The sequence below is a fragment of the Trachemys scripta genome, chromosome 1 (assembly GCF_013100865.1).
Source record: "Trachemys scripta elegans isolate TJP31775 chromosome 1, CAS_Tse_1.0, whole genome shotgun sequence".
NCBI classification, from domain to species: Eukaryota; Metazoa; Chordata; order Testudines; family Emydidae; genus Trachemys; species Trachemys scripta.
The window spans coordinates 172,286,930-172,309,854 of record NC_048298.1 but is presented as its reverse complement, the minus strand read 5'-3'; the positions used below and the strand labels follow the sequence as shown (position 1 = coordinate 172,309,854).

Sequence of the window (22,925 nt, the reverse complement as noted above, 5' to 3'; positions counted from 1 at the left end):
CACTCTTAATTCATTTGCTGCTATATTGCCAGCCAGGCTGTAATAGATTCCAGTATAATACATGATCCTATCCAGGGTCCAAATTAATGGTTAAGTTAGAACCAAACACTCACATATCAATCGAGGCTCTGTGGGTTGAATGACTTCATAATGCAAGGTGGCAAGTTGTAGTTTTTTTTTTCCCCCACTGGAAATTATGTCTGGTTGCAGCAACTAATGACAAAACTGCTGCTAAGAAACTGCTGCTTATTTTATTGTTCTTCAGATAATACTATTTGATGGCTGTTGCTCTGTGTAAACTTCCCAATAAATTAGCAGTTCTAAGCTGAATGGAGGCATGGTCCAGTGTCCTGATCACAGAACTGGAAGGCTGAGAGTAATGGTGCTGACAGTGACTGCTCCTGCGACTTGCCCAACTCACTCAAACTCTGCCCCATAGCTTTAGTATGGGGAGAGTTGCCACTGGTTCAACTTAAGATGTGTTTTTTAAACGGATTTAATAGAGCTGGTGCAAAAAAGCTGTGTAGACATTGAGTGAAATCCTGGCCCCACTGAAGACTATGGGAGTTTTGCCATTGACTTCAGTGGAATCAGAATTTCATGTACTTAGTTTAGTTTATACCAAATTGATGTCACTAAACTAGTACAAATTTGTATGTTGGCAAGGCCTCGGTTTACTCACCTGGAAACTGGGGATAATATTTACCTGCCTCAAGATACATTGAAAAGGTTAAATAATGTTTGTAGAGCACTTTGAAGTTTAAAAACTGCCAAATAAGCACTGATTCATTATTATCATCATTAACTTTAAGATTTTTCCCCGTGCTTCAGTAATCTTCTACTGGTGTCTAACACTGAGGCCTTGCTACATGAGAAAGTTATATCGGTTTAACTTAAATCAGCTTTTAAACTCATTTAGTTAAACTGGTGTAAACCCTTATGTTTTTGCTTAAGTTGGTTTATTTGCTTATATTTAGTTTAGCTTAAACCACTTCCACATTGACTTAGGATAAAGCAAAGTAAGCATGTACACATAGCCTTTTGCACTGGTTTAGCAATATTGGTTGGAATTGATTTTAATATCACACCTTTCATTAAACCAGTGCAGCTTTCTTGGGTAGACAAAGCTTACAGATTAAAAAAATATATATATTTCTTAGCCTCACTGTGGATCTCTGCTGAATGCTTTGTACTGGTCTCCACACATGGAGCAGTCATTGTGAATTCCATGTGTAAGAGAGACCCGCAAGGTGGACTGAAGAGGGGAAATTTGCTATTGTTACATGATAGTAGAAATGTTAAGAAAGGTAGGAAATTCAGTAATACCCAGACACAAAGTTATTTACTGTAACTATTCACTATTATATACGGCACTGATTATCTCTACAGTTTGTAAATTTTGAAGGAAGGGTTACTTTAAACAAGATTGAATTATAAAATGTTGGATGGATTCTGGAAAATAAGGAATAATATTATTTCATATATTTAATTCTTAATATTTAAATAATTCTTTCTTTTGTTTGAGAGGATGAAATAAATGTCAAGGATTATATTAAAAAAGTCAACTTAAGTTTATATGTTTTGTGTATATAATAAAATGTGTTTAGAATAATCCAGTCTAAAAATAATGCTGGTGCCCAGGTTGATTTAATAAAGAATTTATGTATATATTTTGAGTGCATATGTGCATTCACATCAATAAATGCAAAATTAGAAAACTGATTCTATAATTATAACAACATGCCTAGGACTGATAGCAAAAAAGATTTCCAGTCATGTGGTCTCCAGACTGGGAGCATCTCCTTTCTAAATGTCTTTTATCTATACCCCTGATATATCCTACTGATGAAAAGGTATTTGTCATGGCATGTCATACTTTGAGACCCGTTTACATGGCATGTGACACAAATCATGCTATAAAAGCAGGATTCTGGGAGAATATGGCTAGTAAAAGCCCTTCTGGATTGCTTTAAGATGGTAGGATGTTGAATTCCTTAGCTTAATAGTACTTTTTACATGAATTTATAATGCTTCCCCCCACTTACTGATTCTTATTTCCTTGCTATATAGATGTGGTTTTTCAGACTGGAGAATTGCTTCACATTATGCTACAATTCTTAATAAAATCTTGTTCCTATCATCAAATATTACAGCATGCTCAATTATGACTAAGTGAAATTATCTCTGAGAATTTTTCCATAACAAACGGGAATAAACATACTAAAACTGTGTTCATGCTGTGATTAAAGGTCTAATTGAACTCCACTGGAGAAGAAAATTCAGAATTCAGATTGAAACTCCATCTGTAACTCACCCAGTCATGCCTAACTCCCCATAGGTACTGCTGCTAATATGTCAGGTCGGCCACTATTTGACCTCTGTATTTGAACACACATTATGTCAATAAACCTATTAAGATTTTGCTGAATTTGTGTGTTGTTATTAATATGCCTTCATCATGCACTCTGACTGCAATAAATGCATATTAATAACAGTGTACATTTTCAAATTATGGATCCAGAATGCTATATGTGAAAAAATCCACAGGCAAAATTGTTGTCTCTGCACAGAATGCCTTGGTTTAGACGCCATTGTTTCAGCCATTTTAGATACTCTTGGAAGATATCCTATCATAAAGGATTCATCTATATTGTAGAATAATACTGTTTTGATCTGAGGCAACATTTTTATGGACAAATTATAAACTCCTCTAATGTGAGGGTTTGCATTAATTACACCATTATAGTAAGTATAATTGGGCAATAGCTGTTTTTATGCTAAATCATGTATCTAATTTCACAGAGGTCACTGGGCAAAACCATACGATAAAATGTTCATAGTGCTTAATTTTCAATTGAAGAAAGCCCATTGTAACTGACTCAGGTGTGTTGCATAATAGATGACGCGGGTTGAGGGACACAGTAAAACTCCCCTAGCTTCTTAGCTGTGAAACTCCATTATAAAAACTCTGGGAATAATCAACAGATAGCACACATGTTATCTCTCAGAATGAAGTAGAAGATCCAATCAGCAAAAAAAGATGATAGGAAAATAGAATTTCCATGCCATTCGTCCCTATGTCATTCTATTTGCATGAAAATAATGTTAAAGCAGAGATCACATGAGTCTGATGAGAGTGGGAACGTTCCCCCTCAGATGGAAACCACTTGTGGATGGTAATGAAACCAATCTGTAAATTAGTTTTTAAGGGGTGCAGTACTTTATCACTGGCACCAGTGTCACCATGCAGTCAGCCTTTCCCTCTCTTTGGAGTGGAATGAGATTAGTTGCAGATTAAGAGTGATGACAGAATCGAGTGCAAATCACACCCTCCACAGTGTCCACAGGCCCTAATGATAACATAGTACTGCTTTCCTTAAAGAGTTGCATGTCTTACTCAACGTAAATGGTGAAAATGTGGCATTTTAGAACCAATGATGTGTTTTTCTATTGATGCTGTCACAGTAGCCAGCTGCTGAAAGAAGAGCTGTGTGTCAGATCCCATTTTTCTCAGTGATTCATCAAACAGTGGCAGTTCATGCATGCAGTATCAGAACAGGAATAAATAACTTACAGCCATGCATTCATACAAGGTAATGTCTTATTAAACTACCACCAACTCTGAATCCATTCAACGTGTGTGGACAAAGCTTTTTGGGCACATTCACTCAGTCTTGTATTTGCTAGTCTATAAACTAGCAGGAGGGAATTTATATAATAAGAATGTCATCTCATGAAATAATATGAGTGAGAGAAGAGCATTTCTAAATATGTCTGTTATAAACAATATTACACTCATACCATAAAAGATAACCACCAATATAAATCTTGTTCAGGATTTAAAAAAAAAATAAATTATAGCATTTTTAAGCAGGGGAAAACTCCATGCAATAATAGAATGTCCCAGGAGGAGAAAATTAAGCTCCTTACATGCCAGGCAGGATTGGCTGGTGCCTGAGAGCTGCATGGTTTGACATACTGTTAGCACAATAAGCACTGGGGAAGCCTGTATACAGACTGGTGAAAAATCTATACATTTAAGTTGAAGGAAGATGTATATTCTGGGACAGGTTCCTAGCTGGTGCAAATTAGAGTAGAGCCATTGAAGCAAATGGAATTATACCATTTTACACCAGATGAGGATTTGGCCAATCGTTTTAGAGTCAAATTCTGACCTTGGGTATGGGTTTGCAACTCCCATTTACTTTACTGAGAGTAGAATTTGCCCTTTAACTTTTAAAATACTCTTAAAGGATTAATTTAGCTTTTATGTATATATTATCTATCTAGGATATGACACTAAGTAGAGAGATACAGAGGTAATAAACAAAAAACCAAAGCAGAAAAGCCTAGACTTTTATGATTATGGGCTGACTCTCATAAGGCACATTTTGAGGATGTTGTAGTCTAGTGGGAATTGAAGGAGACATTGGGTGGGATCCAGAAAGATATTTTGGTGCCTAAACCTCATACTTCAATATCTAAGTCTTGGGTTTAGGTGCATAAGTTCCAACTTTTTAGGCACCACTGTGATCCACAAAACTCCTGCGGAATCTTGTAGGCACCTGAGCTCACTCAACGCCTAATTTTTCAGGGTAAAAGTTTCCTTGATGCCTATGTTCCTGCCTCTGGACATGTGCACTGTCTGTCTCCTACCTAAGCCTCTGAGCTATTCACAAATGGGGTGGGGCAGGGGGGAGGAAGGTCGGCATTCGGTTATGTCACCTGATCTGGTTGGTGTGCTCCAAGGATTAGGCAATTTCTCCTGCTGAAGCTGTTCTATTGTGGATAAATTATGAAACAATGACTGGAGGAGGAGATCTGGACCCTGGGTCTCCCATCTCCCATTTCTCTCTATGGTCTAGTGACTGTTCCACTATAGAGAAATACTTAAATACACATTGGGCCAGAGAGAGCAAGAATGATTTTGTAGTTCAGTGGTTAGGGCAGCCTGTGGAAGACCCAGGGTCCAGTTGCTCTGGTTCAATCACTCTGTCATTATTTATCCACAGAAGAATGGGTTCAACAGGAGAAATTGAGAGAGTCTCAACGTCAGAGTATTCTGTAGCTCCGCGGAGTTCAAATCCTTTCTCCCCCTATGGTAGGGAGGAATTGAACCTGGGCTAAAAGTTATAAGGTGGGCAGCTGCACCACTACCTCCTTATCCAGCTGTCTTCTGCGGATTGAGCAGGTGGCTAACTCATTCTCACAAGAAATTCTTTAGGCTCCTAAGCCACCTGACTCCAGGCAGCTGGTTCCCATTCATGGATAGCTAAACAGAGATGCATCTGAGAAGTGGATTTTTTTATCCACGAAAGCTTATGTCTAAATAAATCTGTTGGTCTTTAAGGTGCCACCGGACTCCTCATTGTTTTTTTTAAACAGAGATGGATGCCTTTCTGTGTCCCAGACATAGGCTTCTGTCTTCAAGAAAGGCACAGGGCGTAGGACACACCCTGTTGGCATCTCCTCTTGGCTATCTTACACAGTAACCTACCTAGAATGCTGTCTTTTGTGCATCACATTTTAAGGTGCCTGTCTCCCTTTGTTCATTATATATGGAGAATAGGTGCCAAACTCAGGCTTTGTAGATTGCAGTTGTTGTTTCTGTGATTTTCCAGGCACCTACAAATTAAGCGCTTTCAACATGTAGCATTGCAATGCCTAAGTCCCTTTGTGGATCCTACTCATTGTGTCTATATTGATTATTTTTAAAAACTCAACCAGCTCTCTGGCTTTCTTTCTCCTTCTTGGTAAAAAAATAAAAATAATAATCAATTAAAATTTCATTAAAAATGTGGTAGATTTTGACCAGCTCAGTTACATTAATGATGATCTCCAGTGGATGGTGGACATGGGTCCACCTCTTTCCTGCTCCTCCCATTTGGGCTGGCTGGTGCTTCCAAGGATAGAAATAAGGAACAGTTCTTGCATTCATGGAAGCACAAAAGATTCTCATGTTACGAAATTAGTTGAAATAATGACAAAGGGTTTGCAGTGGGCTGTAAATTGTACTAATTTTCTTTGCTGCTCCATAGTAAGTCTGAGGTGCTCATCTGACAACTTCACAGCTCTATTCCAGTTCCTGTCTTCAGGCTGATTAATTACTGAGGCACAATAGAAATACCTGCACCTCTTACAACCAGAATAAAGCTGAATAGTTTCTTCCTTCTGTGTCAGCAAACACGTGCTACTGTGACAAAAGCATTATTGTTCAGGAGGACTCTTTGCCACTCTAGGATGGTATTAATAAAATACTGATAATGAATAATAACACAAATATTTTAAAGAGCTAGTCCAAAGAAATCAGTGTTTTCAGAGGTAAGTACTTTGGAAATAACTAAGTTTTCAGAGTATTATATACCCCCAAAGAAAGCAAGTTCCAGTCTGGAATTCTGGTAGAGGAAATTTATATTTAAAACCAGCAGGGTAAGGAATTTCTGATTTGTACTGTTTAGAAGTCAGACCTTTTCATTCATCTGTGCATAACAGCTCATTTTCATATTAGTTGTTGGAGGGCTAAAAGCAATTGCACAATCGTTTTCAAAACACCTGTAGTAACTGTGGTTAGAAAACTGCCATAGACCTTTTAGCAATGCTTTGGACACAGTGGGCTAGATCCTGCTCCATTAAAGTCAATAAGAGTCTTTGCCATCGGGAACAGGATCAAGCTAACAGCATCAACTCTTTAGAAGTATGCAGTTCCTTAGTAATGATAAAAAAAAATGTAATACTGACAAGCTAAAGATGGCAATGCTAGGAAAGTGAAAATAATCACTTAAAATAATAAGAAAGATTTCTGAATAAAACTTAGTGTATATTTAAATAAAATATAGTACTCAATATATAATTCTTTTTGTTTTGCTATTGCTTTACTTTAGAACCTGGATAACTATGTAGTGTTGCAATTGTGTAATTTCACAAGACTTACTATTTAAAACTATGCAATCTCCAGGTAAATGTTCTGGTTCTGTCTTATAGCATAAGCCCTTACAAATACATTTAGTACTGTACCTGCAAGGAGAGAGACCTAGTAATCTGCAAAAATATTAATTCAACTCTCTGCATGATATTTACCATGTAATTATAGTGTGGTTACCTGTTTATATTGGCCCTGTGAAATAGTGATTCTGCTGTTTCACAGTAGGAACTATAACTTAGATATGAAATTGCATTGCACTTGAACTGCTTTAGTGTGTGCTTTCTCTTCAAAACAGTAATTCATATGTATGGGTTCCTTGGTTTTCTATGAAATTATGAATATATTAAGTATTATTAAAGCATCTTTTATTATTGAATGGTTAACTGGTAACATAAAGAGGTAAAGGAAAGAGTACTCCAGTGGATTGGAAGAGGCTGGTAATTACAACTCTACTTCAGAAAGCTTCATAGCATGTGCTTCTCGAAAGATAGAGCCAATGAAGCACGACTGCCTAGGGCTTGTATGTCCCAAAGGCTTTGAGTTGTTTATTTAGGTTTTGAGAAAAACACATTATGACCATAATAATAATTATGTATTTTGAATTGGATTTTTACATCTACATCACAAAATTCTATCTTGCGTTAAAATGCAGCTTCAGCATAATTTTCAGATGCCTCATTTGCTAATGGAGCTTCACAAAACTACTTGAATACAGGCATCTAATTGACAGGAAATGTTATTACAGTTAATTTAGTAAATATGCTAAGCTTATGAATAGTCTTTTTAAAAGAATATTCATGGTCCATCTCCCCATGTACTCCCTGACACATCAACAGTGTTGGACAATTTAGAAATATTTTGAAAGTCAAAGTAAAGTATTTTCTTCCTTGCCCTTTAGGGAGACAGTATGTTTAATGGCTAGAGCAAAAGACTGGCAATGGGGACACCTGGGCCCACAGCTGCTATTGACTGCTATTGAATCCTGTTTTGAAGGCTCAAGTGGTACAGGCTTTATGCTGTGCTACTTGAAGTCACTGATTGTGACTCACTTTATCTGTCTGTAAAATGGGGTTGATAAATATTTAGCCACCTGGGTAAAGCGATTTGATAGAAGGCATGATAGAAGTGCAAAATATTACCACTGTATGTTTGTATGTCTCACAGGTAGCTAGGTAATATCTTGTAGTCCCTCATTCCTTTGTTTACCTAATGTTGGCACTGACTTCCTTAGCAATGCTTCTAATTTGACAAATCACTTTTAAAACCTAGTAGTCAAAAACATACATTTTGGCTTAGCAGAAGGTAGTCAAAAGAAATGGATCAGGCAACTTTGGAAATCAACAGAATAATCCTTTTTCTTATGTATATCTCAGATAGCAAATTGAAAGCATTGGTATAAGAAGGAGCTATCAAGATTTTTTCTAAATTATTATAAAGAGCTATGCATTGCTTATGCAAGACACAAAATAGTGCAATATGGTAAAAAAATAACCCACACAATTGCTTGGCTGAAAATATTCTCTTGCTTCTGCAATACATTCTTGGACCCCTGTTCACACAACAGTGCACTCATTATACCGCCTTAGCTCCCTTGCCTCAAATGGATTCAAATAGAACAAGTTAAGAGCATAAATAAATCTCTTACAAAATGCATACAGTGGAAAGAGGTTTGTCTCTCTCCTGAACCATGGCTAGATTGTTTCTAAGTAGATGTTCCTACTGTAAATCCCAAATTGCTATTGGGAATCCATCTTATTACAAGAGTGAGTGAATGATTTTCTGATCAAATTAACCTTTCTTAATATGGTGACCCAATTGTTATTCATATTGGTATTAATATTAATATAGACTTAATAGTGTGCTAGTGGTGTTTATTTTTCTTATGTGGGGGAGGGATAGAGTGCAAAGGAAGGATTTACAAAGGGAGATATTCTTTCTGCATGTTACCAGTTAAAACTTTGCATGACAGCACACATTGCATGCTCTGTGTTCTATCATTTCAAAGGAAAACCTGTCTGCTTACATAATTTTGGGATGTGAAATGCATATCCATAAGGGCAAGAGAATGATACATATCAAACTTACCAAAATGCATAAAGAGTTAATAAATAGTGGGCAGAAGTATAGGTTGATGGATACTGGAACATTTACTTAACATTAGGGTGACCAGATTGCAACTGTGAAAAAACGGGACACGGGGTGGAGGGTAATAGGTGCCTATATAAGAAAAAGTCCCCAAAAACGGGACTGTCCCTTTAAAAATGGGACATTTGGTCACCCTACTTAACATCCTTTCATATTCTTGACCTCCAAATTCCATTGTTTTTATGTCATCTTTATTAGCACCGTCTTAAATTGTTTGTAATGCATCCAGACACTTTGTATGTCTTCTAATGTACTCTTTGGAAATTAAGAACCTACACAAAGAGCCTGCAAATGTAATTCCCCATTAAAAATCAAACATGCTTGAAAATTATCTGAATAAAATTGACCATTCCTACTAGTCAGAAAATATAATAAAGATCTGCTGACACCTAAGACAGTGGATTTTCTCTAGTCATTAAACCACCAACTTGCATGATACAGAAACTATAATAGAACCGTGACATATACTGCAGTGTAATATCCTAAGCTGTTCATTTTATAATGACATATATTTAAAAAAAAATCTATTAGCATCTATAAGTAATTTATCACTACTAAAATTCTGATTTTGAACAGTCCCATTTATTTTCAGTGATGTTTGCTTCTCCCTTCAAATTCTCCCCTGCCCCCAACATTAATGTTAAAACAGCCAAGGTTTATTAATTACAAGAGGTGGTGTTCTTAAATACCTCTTGCTTTGAATTTAAAGTGGGCTGTTCATCTCTTTGAAAGTAAAATTAAATTCAAAATTAGTACCCTTGATTATGAAAGCGAGCGAGCAGTCAAGCATGATTTTTCTGAACAAATTAACCTTCCTTAATATACTGGGTACAGTACTCAATAGTTACTCACAATGGGAAAGGTTGTGATAGGTCCTTAAACATATGCACAAAGTTTGTGTCAAACTCCCCTTTGTGCTCAACACAAGCAACTGACTGAGAATTATAATGCCTACATTCAGGAGAAGTCATGGACAGCCGCAGAGTGAACAGGGAGGAGCTGGGGCCATGGGTTCCTTCCATTCGGCAATAGTCAAAGGGGTTGTCTTGACAAAAAACAAAGGAAGAGTGAGTGGCACTGTCCTAAAGGGCATTGTAAATTCTAAGTTCCCTGGGCACAATTGAGAATTCAAGGAGGGATTGTTCCAGCTCACCCTGAGACAGATGTGACTGCACATCATTCCTGTTTGAGTCCATGTCTTAAAGGGACAGCCCATTATGACTAATAGCATAGCCTTAGTCTTGTGATTTTCATTAGTTTTTTTTTTTTTTTTTTGTATTCATCTTTCAATGTAAATTGGAAATGTAGGAGTCCTTCCAAGTTACAGAATTCTTGGGAATTTCTGTTTCATTAACAAGCATTAGACCAGATTTCAATACCTGTAGTCCAGTGGGGTGTAGCACCTTACCTCACAAGTAGTCTCATTGATTTCATTTGGGCTATGTATTGGGGGTAGAGGTGAGGGGGTTCTAGGCCTTATGCTGCAACAGTCACCAAAAGGTTAATGGACAGACTAGCTACTTCCCCTCCTGTTGCTAATTATTTGACCAGCAACAGTTGGGATGAAAGGCGACAGCTCAGGCAGGGAAGGGCTGCTGCCAGGGAACCTAAGGAAGACTCTGAAAATAAGGAGGAAGTGGCACAAGGAGTTGGAACCTCCAAGAACAAAACATTGGAACTAGTTGCTCTTTGAGAGGGGCCTTGAGGCAGATGAAGGTAGGAAGTGGACCAGGGAAGTAGCAGGGAATCTGAAGGTGCAGATATTACATGCTTAGTTTAGCGTCCTTGGGTTGGAACCTAGGGAAGAGGGAGGGCCTGAGTTCCCCTACCTGCCACCAAAGAAGGCGGCGTAAAGCCCTCCTGACAGAAAAGTTGCAAGGACCATTGAACCCAAAGTCATTGGACTGTTGGTTGATTGGACTCACAGTTCCACCCCTTCTGGGGTAATAATAAGTGACCTGCCCAGATAGCTGAACCTTGAGAAGGGACAAATCATCAGAATGTCAACAGGTGGCACAAGAGTCAGATGGCTACCCTACTGCTAGGAGGGAGCACACCAGCTGGTGAGTGACCCTTCTACAGGCTCCTTGTGGCATAAGGAACTTAAGTGAGAATGAGAGTGTCAGACTCTCCACCATCAGACTTTTAAACTCTTGACTGTCTGAACCAATAAACTGAACATAGTTTGGAGGGGCTATTACAGGGTTTCTCAAACAGGGGTCGCCGCTTGTGTAGGAAAAGCCCCTGGTGGGCCGGGCAGGTTTGTTTACCTGCCCCGTCCGCAGGTCCGGCCGATCGCGGCTCCCATTTGCCGCGGATCACAGCTCCAAGCCAATGGGAGCTGCTGGAAGCGGTGGCCAGTAAGTTCCTCAGCCCACGCCACTTCCTGCAGCCCCTATTGGCCTGGAGCAGTGATCTGTGGCCAGTGGGAGCCGCGATCAGCCAGACCTACAGACGGGGCAGGTAAACAAACCGGCCCAGCCCCCCAGGGGCTTTCCCTCCACAAGCGGCGACCCCTGTTTGAGAAACCCTGGGCTATTATAAGCATTTATTAATATGCAGGTGTTATGCATATAGTGTCTGCATAGATATGTCCATAATAAATACAATATACAAGTATTGTGTGTGTTTGTTTGTTTTTAAAGCAAGTCTGGTGCTTCAATGTGAGTAGGGGAAAGTTTCTGTAGGATGTAGTTACATTCCAAAGCCCGATCAAGCTTCTGCTATATAAAAATTAGAGAAGTGTATCTTTAAACCTGTAAAAAAGATTGTAATCAGCAACTTAATTTTCAGTTCTAAGTAGAATGTGGTTGTGTTCATCAAATGAAAATTAAATAACACATTTTTGGTTTTGTGGATTTTGCTTGTGTCGTGGCAAGCGTGAATATCTTCCTAATAAGATTGATTAGCCTTTCGGCCTCTTTACTTAATATTTTTGTCATTCTTCTATGGAAGTTCCTGAGTGCCTCCGGTCAGGGTTATTGGAATTTGGAACCTTATCTATAATTGTCTACCAATAGGGGTGACATGATGTGTCTCTCGCTGCATTAACTTTATTATTCCCTGTAAAATATTATCACAGCAAAAATCTGAGCTTGTAAATGAAAGGCCTATCTTCATCTTGATCAGAGAAATGAAATTTGTAATTTAAATTAGAAAAGTTAATGAACTTAATGCACAGGCCAGAAAAAAGTGTTGTAATATGCCAATTTTGTCCTCATAAGGATGCTTCCAAACATTCCCATTAAGGTATTGATTGTGTCCATTTAGCAAAGTGAAAGGGACAATGAACTCCCTAATGGTTTGCACATCACACCATTAGTGTCTAGCCCCCAAAACAAAGGAAGTGCCTTAATCATACTCCTTAAACCCCTAAAATATTTGAATATAAACGTAAGTAAAAATACAGACGTTAGTGCTGATGTGGTTCTTTGGAAGATAAGAAAAGACTCCTAAGGATACTTGCTGCTAAAGTGTACAGGCTTTTGTTGTTGCTTATATGAATGTGTACATCAGGTTTTACCATTATACATCTGAAAATACAACTGGTAAGCAAGGATCTTCACCTGACTTTAGAGTAACATTTTGTAAAGAGAGACATGAGACTGTCAAATGACCGAGGGATGCTTCGGAGTCAGACTTGCTATTCTGTAGCATGGAATTAAAAAGCTGCTAGTTGTACCTTCCATCACATTTGATTTCCACATTGCAGAACAGTAATTGTCATGTCAGCCATTGTGTATGATGGGGGGGGAGGGATAGCTCAGTGGTTTGAGCATTGGCCTGCTAAACCTCGGGTTGTGAGTTCAATCCTTGAGGGGGCCATTTAGGGATATGGGGCAAAAAATTTGTTGGATGATTTAATTGGGGATTGGTCCTGCTTTGAGCAGGGGGTTGGACTAGATGATCTCCTGAGGTCCCTTCCAACCCTGATATTCTATGATTCTATGATTATGATATGATAGCTTGTGCTATTGCTGCTGTCACTGCCACTTGTGTCCTCCACAGCCCCAAATTATACTGGTTTATTAGTCGAAGGATGTTTCTGATAAGACCACAAGGGTGTTCATATTTTCTTACTGTAGGTAAAGGTCATCCCTGAGAGGTGGTGTGTATGTTAAAACTGTTTCAAAAGGTTAGTTTTAGCAATAAGGCTAGACTATGCAGTCGATGTAGGAGACCAGGGTCCAGCAATAGCCTCAAAACTCTTGCACCTTACGGGGCAAGTGGAGCAAGGAGATGTCAACAGCTGCTGACTTTGCACTTTACCCCGGCTGGAAATACAGCATCACATCGTATGCTGAGACTGACACCAGTGCAGCTTTGCAAACTGGATCTGTCAGCTGCAGCTTCTGAAATGATGAAACATTTTGTGTCCGTGAAGTACTCAGTCTCCATCAGTGAGTTGTGAATAATGTCTTCCCCTCCTCATCTCAAGCATCCCACGTGGCAGCACGTAGTGCTGTTACTACACTACTAGGCTGATCGCCCAAATAGTTTTAGATTACTAAGGTGATGTATAAACAGATGTGGGCTGCATGGTTAACAAATTGCACTGTTTACCCAGACAGCAACTGCAGAGTGTAAATATAGTGTAACCTACGCCCAGTTTGAAAGAGCAGGCGTTATTTTCTCCACAGCACAACTAAACATAAATGCAAGACTGCAAAGTATAAGTAATAAAACACTGTTTCTGTTATTTATTGTCTTTAATAATGAGGTTAAATAATCATATATACAATTTAATTAATCAAATAAATCTGCTAAACTTCCTGTGGGCTGAAGTAAATATGCCAGATCAATGGGAGAGGGAGGAAAAACGCTTTAAACCATGCTTTATTTTAATTTAAGCTGAAAGAGATATGTAAGTCAAAGAGCCTCAGGAAGTGTCTGAAAGTTGTCTGCGCTAAATGCAGACCTTGAGCAGTTGCATGCTTGAGTGTAGAACAAGTCAGCGTACTATTGATTGGAGTATGGTGGGATAAATGTGTGGCTTCTGCTCTTAATGGAAGCTGATTGTTCAGGGATGTGCAGGCAAGGCTGGTCGATTCTCTAGCTGTTGTTTACTGGGGAGGACGATATCAATTTTCCAGAGGGACGATTGGTGGGATGTCAAGACTGTCACCGTTTTCCTCCCGTCACTGACAGACAGCTGAGTGACAATTACAGTGACGGGACATTGTCTGCACTGGCATATACACCAGAGGATAAGTGGCAAACAAAAAAAGGCGGCAGTGCTTTAAAAAAGATATAATCAGCAGTTGTCAGGACTAGTTACATATATGATGTCTGAATAACAAGGCCAGACTGTCCTGCCTCAGCCACTGACACACACTGTACTGTGTATGCCTCATCCAGTGTAAAAATTAGTCCTGGAAAAGTTATTGGCTCTCTCACCAGTAATCATGAGAATCCTGATTGGGAATAAAATTTCAAGGAACTGGTTTCCTATGTTGCTATTTCAAAATAAAGTAAAATGACAGTTTGTGCAGGATTTGACACATTGGAGGTGTGTATTACAAATATTTTAAGTTAGGGACCTTGCTAAAGTGGTACACCTAATTCACTATAGGGAATCCTGTAATGCAGTGTCTTATGGAAGCCATAGGAAAAAAGTGTTTGCTGATGTATTGTGACAAGTGAGTTAACAGAAGAACGAGTTCCCTGCAAGTTGTGCTCACCTACTAGTGCTCACCTTGTTAGCTGATGTATTTTTAACATAGCAGTAGAACAATCACATACTAGGCTGTATTTTGTGCCCCCTTTGCTAACAAAGATCCAGATATATACATATTTTCACTAATAGTGAGATATGTACACTATCCTCATCTAGAAAACCACTGCTCATGGACATGAGTCGAATATTTATTAATGGATGCTAAGGGCTCTATCCTGCACCTATGGAAGTCACTGATAAAATTCCCATTGATTTTTAATGGTGACTGAAAAGGCCCTATGGGGCTAATCTTGCAAGATACTGTGTGCTCTCAACTTCCCATTGAGCTTGGGTGCTATGAGAGCAGAATCATCCCCTTCAAGAAGGAGATTCAGAAATTGCTTGTATTCACCCATAAGGCGCTAGATTTACAGTGCAAAAAAGAAAATGGTTTATTCTGTAACTTCAGTGCCAGGCAAATTGGTTGAAATGACACTACAGAACAGATTTATCAGACACTTAGATGAACACAATTTGTTGGGGAAGAGTCAACATGACTTTTGTAAAGGGAAATCATGTCCCACCAATCTATTAGAATTCTTTGAGGGGATCGACAAACATGTGGACAAGGATGATCCAGTGGAAATAGTGTACTTGGACTTTCAGAAAGCCTTTGACAAATTCCCTCACCAAAGGCTCTTAAGCAAAGTAAGAAGTCATGGAATAAAAGGGAAGGTGCTCTCATGGATCAGTAACTGGCTAAAAGATAGGAAACAAAGGGTAGGAATAAATGGTCAGTTTTCCGAACGGAGAGAGGTAAATAGTGGTGTCCCCAGGGGTCTATACTGGGACCAGTCCTATTCAACATATTCATGAATTATCTGGAAAAATGGGGTAAACAGTGTGATGGCAAAATTTGCAGATGACACAGTTACTCAAGAGAGTTAAGTCCTAAGCAAACTGCAAAGAGTTACAAAGGGGTCTCACAAAACTGGGTGGCTGGACAACAAAATGACAGATGACATTCAATAATGATAAATTGAAAGTAATACACATTGGAAAACATGATCCGAACTATACATGATGGGGGTTTAAATTAGCTGTTGCGAGTCAAGAAAGAGATCTTGGAATCATCGTGGATAGTTCTCTGAAAACATCCACTCAATGTGCAGCAGCAGTCAAAAAGGTGAGCAGAATGTTGGGAATCATTAGGAAAGAGAGAGATAATAAGACAGAAAATATCATAATATCTCTATATAAATCCATGGTATGCCAACATCTTACATCTTGCATACTGTATGCAGATCTGGTTGCCCCATCTCAAAAAAGATGTATTAGAATTGTAAAATGCAACAAAAATGTACCAAAAATGATACAAAACAGCGAAATGCAACAAAAATGATTAGGGGTATGGAACAGCTTCCATTTGAAGAGAGATTACAAGGACTGGGACTTTTCAACTTGGAAAAGAGATGACTAAAGGTGGGGGGAGATGATAGAGGTCTATAAAATCTTGACTGGTGTAGAAAAAGCGAATCGGACAGGGATTGGCAACCTTTGGCACGCAGCCCACCAGGGTAAGCCCCCCGGTTTGTTTACCGGCCGTGTCCGCAGTTTCAGCCAATTGCAGCTCCCACTGGCCGCGGTTCGCTGCTCCAGGCCAATGAGGGCTGTGGTAAGCGGCGCGGGCTGAGGGATGTGCTGGCCGTGGCTTCCCGCAGCCCCCATTGGCCTGGAGCAGCGAACCGTGGCCAGTGGGAGCTACGATCGGCTGAACCTGCAGACGCGGCAGGTAAACAAACCGGCACAGCCCGCCAGGGAGCTTACCATGGGGGGCCGTGTGCCAAAGGTTGCTGATCCCTGGACTAGGGGAATGTTATTTACTACTTCACATGAAGACTTTACTCAGGAATGTTTCCAAAGACCAGGTCCCGCAGCAAGCTGTAGAGAGAACTGGGCACTCAGCAACTCACACACCACTTAGACTCTAAAACAACTATGGATAATGAGGATAGCTATTTTAGGAATAATCATTTCCTTTTACCATGGGCCTATATAAAAATGAGCTTGAGATATTACCCACACTGTGCTATGGACCCGGTATCTAATAATAATGGATTTTTAAAAAAGGGCACTGAGCAATTTGACAGAACTGTGGGTCTCAGAAGATGAATTTAAGAATACACCAAGGCAATGAGATATTTTCTGTCTGCTTTACAGACTGAGTAGAAAACGGCTTGGCATATAGAGTGCCTTTGTTATCCATGACTGCATGGATTCTTTTCATGCTGTCTGATTTAGCTTTACAATTCCTGTCACAATGTTGTCTGGCTAACCTACACACAGGTTGAAAATTCAACTGTGTATTTGTATTTTATAGCGACCATACTGTAATTAAATTTAACATCCTGGTAGGGGGGTAAAGAAACCCACCCACCACAGTAGCATTTAACTTCAAAAAGGGGAACCACGCAAAAATGAGGAGGCTAGTTAAATGGAAATTAAAAGGAACAGTCATAACAGTAGAGATGCCTGCAAGCTGCATGGAACATTTTTAAAAACACCATAATAGAAGCTCAAACTATATGTATATCCCAAATAATAATACTGCTCTACAGCTAAAATGCTTCTGAAATAAATGTAGTCAAACTTTACTAATTCTGGGTCACTGAGAACGAAAATGATGCTTAAAATTGTTGATTGGCTCTAGTTTTCAAGATATGCTATTGGGTCAGTATATACGACCCTTGACTTGGGTATGGCGGAGGATAAGTGAGTTATAAAGGGAAGGGATCTCAATTTAAACCAGAAATGACTAAAATACATCTTTGACTGGATCTATGAATAAATCTATGACTGGGTTTGGACAGTACTTGCTTTTTAGGCAAAACAATGAATGATGCAATCTGAAGCTGGTATTGCGTCATACATGCTATGAATTGCATCATGTTATTCCTAGAAGTCATGGATGATGCAATCATAATGAAGCTTACATCACTCTGCTGAACAAATTGCCCTCTATCAGCTCTAGAAATCATACAGTGTTGTGCTTTCTTATTTGTCAGTGTTTGATTTTGCAAAGGGACACATTTCTGTTTATCCAAAGTCAGCAGAGATGCCTTGTACTTGTGTGAACAGTGCAGATAACTTCTGCTATGTTTGTGGTGAAGTGACTTTTGCATCACAAAAGCGCAGTATAACCACTATGGTAAAGAAAGCCTATCACCTTTATTTTGGCTGCACAATTGGAGATCAGGACAAGAGGTGGGCCCCACACATGTGCTGCAACACTTGTGCAACAAATCTTCGCCAGTGGTTGAACAGGAAAAGGAAATCTATGCCTTTTGCAGTGCCAATGATTTGGAGAGAGCCAACAGATCATACCAGCAATTGTTACTTCTGCATGGTGCCTCCAGTTGGGAAAGATATGTCAAAGAAGAAAAAGTGGACTGTGCATTATCCAAACATTCCATCAGCTATAGGCCCAGTACCCCACGGAGAAGGATTGCCGGTTCCTGGTGCACCAGAATCATTCTCACTTGAGTCAGACGAGGAAGAGGATGAAACTTCTGGTCCTAAACCATCAATGTCACAGGATCCACATTTTTTCCCATCCTCCTCCTCTGAACCACACCTCATAACACAAGGTGAACTGAATGACCTTGTCAGGGATTTGGAACTATGCAAGAGTAAGGCAGAGCTGTTGGGCTCCAGACTACAGCAGTGGAATCTACTGGCAGGTGATGTTAGGGTTTCCATGTTCAGTGACCGTCAAAAGGATCTTGTCCCATTCTTCTGCATGGAAGGTGATCTTGTAGCCTGCAACAACATCGATGGTGTGATGGCAGCCCTCAACATCGTTCACGATCCAGATGAGTGGAGACTGTTCATTGATTCATCGAAGACGAGTCTTAAAGCTGTTTTACTGCATAATGGCAATGTTTTGCCATCAATTCCAGTTGGTCATGCTGTCCATATGAAAGAAACCTATGACAACATGAAACAACTTTTGAGGTGCATAAACTATGACCAACATCAGTGGCAGCTTTGTGGCGATTTGAAGGTTGTTGCTCTCTTGCTTGGTCTGCAGACTGGATACACAAAGTACTGCTGTTTTCTCTGTGAATGGGATAGTCGTGCAAGAGATTCCCACTACATCAAGAAAGATTGGCCACTCAGACAGTCATTGGAGCCTGGGAGGAAAAGTGTTCAGCATCCACCACTTGTTGAATCAAGGAAGATTTTGTTACCACCCTTACATATCAAGCTGGGTCTGATGAAGAACTTTGTCAAGGCCATTGACAAAACACAAGCAGCTTTCAAGTACCTCCGTGGAAAATTTCCAAGGTTAAGTGAAGCTAAGATAAAGGAAGGTGTCTTTGTTGGTCCTCAGATTCGTGAACTTCTTCGAGATGATGCATTTGACCATGCACTGCGTGGCAAGGAAAAGACGGCATGGAAAGCCTTCCAGTTAGTGGCAATAAATTTTCTTGGAAACAACAAGGCAGACAACTACAGGCTGTTGGTGGAAAACCTCCTCAAGGCATACAAAAGCCTTGGTTGCAACATGTCACTGAAGATACATTTTTTGCACTCTCATCTAGATTTTTTTCCACCGAACTGCGGAGCAGTGAGTGACGAGCACGGCGAGCGATTTCACCAGGACATTGCAACAATGGAGAAACGCTATCAGGGCAAATGGAGCCCATCAATGCTTGCAGACTATTGCTGGACAGTGACAAGAGATGCTCCATTTAATGAATACAAGAGACAAGCCAAGAAGCGCTGAGTAGACACTGAATAGGACTAAACTATGTACATAATAGTTTTTTGCCTTTTGTTTCATTTCATTTATATAACCCTTTTGCTGATTTTTAAAGTGTTACATAAACAGGACAGGTGAAATATTATCATGTAAAGCAACCATAAACACATGAAAAGACCTAGGTCTACAATTTATGATTAAAACTCTACTATCTACACAATATACATAGACATAAAACTTAAAAACTTAAATATCTTAGAAACAGTAGCCAATCAGTTGTTTTAATTGTCATATTTGAATTCAGCACATCAAAATACATATAAATAGCACATTTTATATCTGAAGCAGACGACTTCTCAAAAATTGTAGACCAGTGTAATAATAATTTAAAAAAAACAGTAAGAGGACCATACAAATGCCACCATGGCTAAACAGAGTAAAAGAGATGGTAAGAGACAAAAAGTCAGCTTTTAATAATTGGAAGTCAAATCCTCCTGAGGAAAATACAAAGGAACATAAACTTGGAGTCATTGTGAATAGTTCTCTGAAAGCATTTTGCACAATGTGCAGCAGCAGTCAAAAAAGCTAACAATGCTAGGAACCATTAGGAAAAGGATAGACCAGGGGTCGGCAACGTTTGGCACACGGCTCACCAGGGTAAGCACTCTGGCTGGCCGGGCCAGTTTATTTACCTGCTGACACGGCAGGTTCGGCAGATCACGGCCCCCACTGGCCGCGGTTCGCCATCCCGGGCCAATGGGGGCGGCGAGAAGCGGTGCGGGCAAGGGATGTGCTGGCTGCGGCTTCCCGCCGCCCCCATTGGCCTGGGACAGCGAACCGCGGCCAGTGGGGGCCGCGATCGGCTGAACCTGCCGTGTCAGCAGGTAAATAAACTGGTCCAGCCCGCCAGGGTGCTTACCCTGGCAAGTCGCGTGCCAAAAGTTGTTGAATCCTGGGATAGACGATAAAACAAAAATATTATAATACCACTTTATAAATACAGGCTACACCCACACTTTGAATATTGTGTTCATTTCTTGTCGCCTTATCTAAAAAAAAAAGGATATATTAAAATTGGAAAAAAAACAGAGAAGTACCAAAATGATTAGGGATATGGAACAGGTTCTGTTTAAGGACAGATTAAAAATATTGGGACCATTCCACTTGTCAAAAGAGATGACTAAGGGGGGATATTATAGAGGTCTATAAAATCATGAATTGTGTGGAGAAAGTGAATAAGGAAGTGTTATTTACCCTTCACATAACATAAGGACCAGGGGTCACCCAATATATCCTTAACAGTTAGAATTAGGCTTTTTCTCTCTCTTGCCCTCTGCTATTGTCTCCCTCAGTCTCTGTATTTGTTTTTCCACTGGGCTCACTCTCTCCTCTCTATTTTTCAGCGTATTTTTCAGGCAATATTTTTTCTTTCTTCCTGATCTTTTTTTCAGCCAACTGAACCCAATAACAATCAAGTCACTCAGTGTTCAAGTTCAAAATCTGGCAAAATGAGTTTGCTTATTCTTTTTAGCCCGATTCGCTCCTTGAGTTGCCGGCTTTGATTACAGTAGCTCCACCAGAAAGAGGGACACTGGGGTGGAGAATGATGCTCACTTCCATGTGGGGCCTGGACATACACAGCACAGCCCCTCAAACAGGACGTGGCTGTCCTAAAGCAGTCCTGATTCAACACTGCTGTTGGGCAGTCTATGGCAGAGTTGTGAAGGAAACAGCAGATTTTAAATCCCAGATAGAATACAAAGGGGATGGTGGCAGTGATACTAATATTGTCTTTAAAGGTGACCAACTTCTCTGGGACAGCTGTTCCCTTGGGCGTAAAACAGGATGCATTTTATGCCTTATGATTTACTGCATCTATTCCCCTGTATTAAGCTTACATCACTTTGCTGGTTGTCCTCATTTTTTTCTAAGGTCTAAATACATAACCTTTTGTCTCCTTGTTTTCTAAATTCCTAAATTTTGTGTCTTTTTTTAAATTAAAAAATCAGTGCACTGAAGTCTAAGAAAACTCTTCACAAATAAGAGGCATAATTCCAGAGTTGTTAGTTTCCAGGTACACACACATTTTTAAACATTTAGCACTTTGGGAAGAATTGCCTGCTGCAGTGGGGATATAATATGACGTATGAAGTTGGCTGTCTCCCATGGATGGTGGCAGCAGAAATACATCAGACACTTCTCTTCTCTTTGTCTGTTCTTTCTGAAAATGTATTTTTTTGAATTTTTTTTATATATTATAGCATTTTTCAGCTAAATGACTGATGTGAAAGCCTGTGATTTTGATTTCATATTTTTATGTTCAAGCACTGGTTCTCCAGGTTACCAAAGAATACCAATATACGTAATTAATATTGAAGTTTATTTTTGATAGGACTCATGAAAATGCCAAACAAAAGTGATTATTAATTTCCTCTTCCAAGCCACTAGCTAATTGATTTTGTGCTGTGCTCATTAAAAATAGATATGTTGCCTTTCAGAGGGCTGTCTCAGCAACCTAAGGCAGGGCATGGCTCCTCAGGGATGCCATCAACTGACCATTCCATCAGACAGGAAGAGGAGCCAGAGTGGTTGTCAGAGCTGAAGTATATTTACCTCATCTCCCTGCAGATAAACATTTGCAAGGCAAATAATAAATTAGCCATTAATCAGAAGAGTGTCTGTGTTTGATGAACTCTGAATAGAGTGGAGATGTCAGGTAACGAGACAGAGTAAACGGACATAGTGGATTAAGCCACGAGGAAATAACTGCTAGCAGCTCAGAAATCTTCTGTACTCGGCTTTCAAGAACTTTTAAGGATAAGTAAAAAAACCAAAGACATTTGTAGAGCAGAGAAGACACTCGTTTGCAAAGTGATTATATTCTTCAATCTCCCTTCTTGTAATTAAATCTGCACTGTTATCCTAACACAAACACACCTGATCTAGAAATGCACATTCCCAGAGATACTGTACATAATAACCTATTATTACCATTTTGTTCAAGGCATTTGTATGGCATACATTTGTACAAACATAATGATCTACATCCATTTTTAAGTTAAAGTTCAAACTTCTTGTTAGCAAAGTTTTTTTTTAAATATTATTTTTAACATACTAATTAACCAGGTCTTTTGTACGTCATAAACGTTTTTTGCAAAATGTGCCTGATGAAAGGAGCAGGACAAATTCTGCCCTGTTACACTCATTGAAGTCCAATCATGCATTAATTGCCACTTTTTAAAAAAGTGATCTCTGACTTCAGGTGCTCAACATGAGACATTTTGAGCCTTATGTTCAACATTTCAACTGCACTGTAGATGCTTAGCAATTAATCGGCGTTCCGAGTGCTAAAAATTAGGCCCAAGGTGTATCTTAAGATGAGTACCCAAAATGAGAGGCAATTTTCTTTCCCTTCCTTTCTGAGGTGGTGTAAGTAG

The 22,925-nt window shown here is 39.5% G+C and overlaps 1 protein-coding gene across 19 annotated transcripts in view; it reads left to right on the top strand.

Annotated features, from left to right (window-relative positions):
• Positions 1 to 22,925, top strand: part of ROBO2 (roundabout guidance receptor 2) — a 615,358-nt gene that overhangs the window by 122,868 nt on the left and 469,565 nt on the right. The window lies entirely within an intron of this gene.